This window comes from Aptenodytes forsteri, unplaced genomic scaffold, assembly GCF_000699145.1.
Source record: "Aptenodytes forsteri isolate BGI_AS27 unplaced genomic scaffold, ASM69914v1 Scaffold182, whole genome shotgun sequence".
In the NCBI taxonomy this organism is placed as follows: domain Eukaryota; kingdom Metazoa; phylum Chordata; class Aves; order Sphenisciformes; family Spheniscidae; genus Aptenodytes; species Aptenodytes forsteri.
In genome coordinates, this window is record NW_008795932.1 from 3,245,756 (window position 1) to 3,251,097 (window position 5,342).

At 40.2% G+C, this 5,342-nt stretch overlaps 1 protein-coding gene across 1 annotated transcript in view; it reads left to right on the forward strand.

Moving 5' to 3' along the window:
• FAM135B (family with sequence similarity 135 member B) overlaps positions 1-5,342 on the forward strand; it is a 157,391-nt gene that overhangs the window by 123,413 nt on the left and 28,636 nt on the right. The gene's annotated exons all lie outside the window — the stretch shown is intronic.

A 5,342-nucleotide genomic window follows, 5' to 3' on the forward strand; every position in this document is an offset into this window, starting at 1 on the left:
AGAAGGGCAATGAGGCTGGTGAGGGGTCTGGAGAACAAGTCTTCTGAGGAGCGGTTGAGGGAACTGGGGTTGTTTAGCCTGGAGAAAAGGAGGCTGAGGGGAGACCTCATCGCTCTCTACAACTCCCTGAAAGGAGGTTGTAGTGAGGTGGGTGTCGGTCTCTTCTCCCAAGTAACAAGCGATAGGATGAGTGGAAATGTCCTCAAGTTGCGCCAGGAGAGGTTTGGATTGGATATTAGGAAAAATTTCTTCACCAAAAGGGTTGTCAAGCATTGGAAGAGGCTGCCCAGGGAAGTGGTTGAGTTCCCATCCCTGGAGGTATTTAAAAGACATGTAGATGTGGTGCTTAGGGACATGGTTTAGTGGTGGACTTGGTATTGTTAGGTTTACAGTAGAATTCGATGATCCTAAGGGTCTTTTCCAACCTAAATATTTCTATGATTCTATGATTCTACTTTCAGTCTAATGCATTCAGTTTGATGCCTCACTTCTAGTTTGAGGAGCACAACAAAAGAACATTTATTATAAGAGATTAGACAAGGTACAACCTTATCACCCTCCCTGTCTCTAGCTTTTCAAATCTAGCACTCACAGGACTTGTTCAGTCTCCAAAGCTGGTAAAACTTTTCCTTCTCTTGAGGTCGCTAGTTGTAGGTTTTGGTAATATGCCTACCTCTCTACTGGTAACTTGCTTAGCATAAAAAGGATTGTCATCGCTGAGTTCATCAAATAGCTGCTGGAAATAATCTCATTTGGCAGCTGATGGGACAACTTTTTTTGTTTTTTTTAATCTGGGATCAATAGTGAAATCAATGATCAATGGTGAAGTAAGGAGGGGGGGCAGCAAAACCACAACCATGGACTTCCGGAGGGCAGACTTTGGCCTGTTCAGGACGTTGTTTGAGAGAGTAACGTGGGAGATGGTCCTGAAGGGCAAAGGGGTCCAGGAAGGCTGCTGAGTTCATCAAATAGCTGCTGGAAATAATCTCATTTGGCAGGTGATGGGACAACTTTTTTTGGTTTTTTTTTTAATCTGGGATCAATACAGCTGATGTTCTTTCAAATATCACAGGAAAAAAAAAACAATTCTTAAAGCAAATAATTGCAGAGTCTGCAATTATCAGCATTATTTGCAGTCATTTGCATTGTTTTCCTGACTACCTCTTTTTCCATCACGTCTTGGCTTTCTTCATCTATTTTGCCTCTGATGATGTTGGCACGATGGAAGTCATATTTTTCTCTGGTGTTAGTACTATTAGCTTCTGTGTAGTCATCCATCTTTGCTATCAGAGTACCTTTAGGTGGTAAGTCTTGTAGTGAAGATATGTTAGGCATTCATTTGCTCCCAAAGTTTTCAGAAGTAGAAAAGGGCAAAAGCCAGAGATACAGTCTACTGTTACAGACAGAGAGGGTCTTGGAAAAGGAAATCAGTGCAGATGCATTTTACAGCTAGCATAGAAAAATCTGTCTACCTACAAACTAATAAGATTAAAATAACAGTAGACCAAAGGAATTAACTCAAAACGTCATGAGAATCTTTACAAAGGAAACTGACCTATACTTTTACAATGGATGTTGCAAGCCCAGGGCAGCCATCATGCTTTGTGTAAGCTGGGATTGTCAGCTTCAGTATGAACTTTTGTTTTAATAGTTTTGTCTTAACCAGAAGTAAACTGATATCTGTCCTCCTGATTCAAGAAACCCAGAGAGCTGAGCACTTTGTAGCTGTTTAATGGGTCATAGCCACTGGTTTTCCTGCCTGTTAGTTTTACTGCAGTGTTTTTCCTTAGAATAGCATGTACCATGTTTGTTACTGAACTTGATTTGTTAGTGTTGTAGTCTGAATCCCTGTTTCAGGCTATAACCTAGGAAATAGAGGACCACCTAAATAAATGCACAGAAGAACATGCAATTAAAAAAGCGAATGTGAAAGGTTTGCAATCTTCAGGCCATTCCAAAGGAAGACATTTCTTGACATTTCTCAGCTTACTGAACAGTGATGGCTAAGTTCATTTAGCTGCAGCAGTTTATAATGGCATCATTTGACAGATGACTGCCCTGCTGGGGTCCCTGCAAACAAGGATGCACAGACCTTAGTTCACATTAGCTTAAACTGTCCCTGAGGTGGGTTTAATAATTGCTGTTATGTCCTGCTCTGCATCCTGTATGTATGTGGCAACTTTTAGAAGAAACAGTCCTGTGAGGGAGTAAAGTCTTTAAGTCACTGAAGGACCAGAGATTTGGAGCTCGGCGTCTTTTTTCTATCATGCTCACTTTCCACCTTGACAAGATGTTTTTTCAAATTAGGATGGATGTTCCCATTAAACAACAGGGTTTGAAAGTCAGTTGCCATTTAATAAAGTTTCATCAAAATGCTTCAGGTTAATGATATGGCCTCTTACCCATGCACGACACGGCCTGGACTGTGCCTGTTTGGCATTTCCTTGAATTGCCACTGTGCAGTGCTGTTCCCCCCATGCAATGGTATTCTCAAAGCACAGCACCTTTCTTTGGCACAGATGTTCCTCTCAGAGAGCTGGGACAGGAAGAGAAAGGAGATCTGGGAGCAATCTTTTCAGTCCCTTATACACGCATATATATCATCCATATCTTACAGTAATTTGAAGAAAGTTTACATTTCGATGGACAGCAATGCTAGAGGAAATTTGACTTGTCTGTTGTAGTGGTACTCAGTGCTCCTGATTCTATGTGTCTACAGTGTAGAACACGGGGTCAGTTGTCCTATGGTTCCTTCATAATTAATGGGAAGAAGTGGCCACAGTTCAGTTCCTTGATTTTAGATGTCAGCTTTATGATGAAAATGATCATTCCCCAGCCGTGTGTTTTTCTTTATCAGTTCTCCATCTCTCGACAGAGGTGGTAGCTCAGAAATAGGTATCTAAGTTTGCGTGTGTGTCCTTCTCTCAGAGCCCAGAATTTTCTTATTGTCTGCTTTTAATGAAGACACTTGACAATCTTTCTCCTTATATGTTTACTCTTAAAGTGGAAGGTATAAAACTGGAACCTTTTTCTGTGAGAAATACACTGAGTTCGTCTTTATTCACTTAGTGCTTAATATTAGAAGATGGCAGTCCTTTAAGGAGGGAGCAGACGGAACAGCTTCTGTGGACTCAATATGATCCTACTTATATGGAAAACCAACATTACTTCGGAGGACTGCATCATTTGCTAGCCATACTTCTTCCATCCTAAAGCATCTCCTTTTCCAAAATGAGGATCCAGACTGAATTGTATAGTGTATCGCTAAAATGGTGGCAAAGGCTCTGCTCTTTCTCTTGATTCCAGAGGACCCTAGAGCTCTGAAACGATTAATCAGGAGGCAACTTGTCTCTGTTGGTAAAGAAACAACCTAGTCCCCCATACATACACTCTTGGTATTCATGCATTAAAAAAAAAACAAAACAACAACAACCCACAGTGACATAAATCCTAGAGTTGTCTTTAGAGTAAATAAAATTTAGGTTGGCATTCAAAATCTTCAGGTGACAGATTAGTAGGGCAATGACTCCAGGTCTATGTTGCTTTTGCATGGCAGTGTCTCTGAAACTAACTGGTTTGGGACTTAATGTTAAAGGATCTTCAGAAATATCTGACCTTTTTTGATTTTTGGATTCATACTAATCTGATTTATTTCCTGAAATCCTGAGTAAATATGTAGGATTAATTGACAGAAATGTTTGAAAGAGGACACAAAGCAGGTAAATTCTTCTCATTCCTGTGTCTACAAAAAAGAAAGTAAAATTGAGGTCCTTCTCAACAAAAGCAGATATATTTCAAGCTCTCTGGTATGGGTAACAGTGCTGCCAAGAAAGAGTATTCCTGGCAGCATCCCCGAGAGCATTGCCAGCAGTTTGAGGGAGGCAATCCTTCCCCTCTCCTCAGCACTGGTGAGACACATCTGGAATACTGTGTCCAGTTCTGTGCTCCCCAGTACTGGAGATGTATGGATGTACTGGAGCCAGCCCAGCAAAAGGCACCAACATATTCAGGGGCTAGAGCACATGATGTACAAAAAGAGGCCAAGAAAACTGGTCTTGTTCAGTCCAGAGAAGAGAAGAATCAGCGGGAATGTTACTGTCATTTACAACTACCTGATTAAAGAACAAAGAGAAGATGAAGCCATATTCTTCTTGACGGTGCATGGCAATAGAATGAGAGGCAACACACACACAAGTTGAAACCGGGGAAATTCTGACTTGATACAAGGAAAAAAATATTACTGTGAAGGTGGTAAAACACTGGAACACCTTGCCCAGAGAGGTGGTAGAAACTACCTCTCCAGAGGTGTTCAAGACTCAGCAGGACACAACACTGAGCAACCTGATCTGATTAGACCTGTTTTAAGCAGGCAATAATGACCAAGTTATGCTGCTAACATGCAGTGCTCAATGAACTGGTTTGGTTTTTCTTTTATAATGGTTCTTTCCCCATTCTATGGTTTGCCACTGTATAAATCGTTGCAAAGTATACTCTCCTAAACCCTGTGCTTCAGTAAGTTGAACTCTCTGGTCTCTAAGAATTTTTATTAAATCAGCTGAGGTCAAATTTGAAAAAACACCATAAGAGAAATGGGCAAACACTAAAGAATTTAAAACAGAGTTAATTGATAAAGATTTTTCAACATCTTTAATTCACATGTTTTTTGAGCCCACCTGCAGTTGCATTTTCTTATTACTTTTTTAGTTTTAAACAATAATCTATGCCAAGAAAGTCTGAAAATAGACCTATTAAAGTGTAGTCTTGCACAACAATACCATGTTATAGTATTGATACGAACTATGAAAGTATCTCACATTTTTCCTTCTGCTCGTCAGTGTAGCATTTAAATGCCAGAGTAATTTTTGCCTAAGAAAATCAGCAATGGATTATAAAAGAGGACATTTTTTCATTACATTGTATATCAATCCACTTCCAATTTTCTATTGTTTCCAGTAGCTTTTCTTTATGCTCCCTTTTTCTATATTCCATGGTGAGAGTAAAATAGATTCATGCTGACGCTGGAGGTTTTGAAACCTTCCAAGAACAACCAACTCCGTCAATTATCATCAGCCATTTCTCTGTGGGTCAAGATGAGCAGTCCCCTTTGTGTCTACCACAGAATGCTAGTTAACATCTTGAAGATTTGCATGAGAAAGCTGAGGGAAACATCCCAGGTCAAGCTAAGAGGCATGAAATACAGGCTTTAGTGAAGTCAAAGGGAGAAAAACACGGGAGATGCACTAGTGTGTGGTTGGTGAGTCTTCCCTGTTGCTCCTGGAGATGCATAGCTATTGGGACCGTCAGCGTCTGTCCTGATTATTATTATTATTATTATTATTATT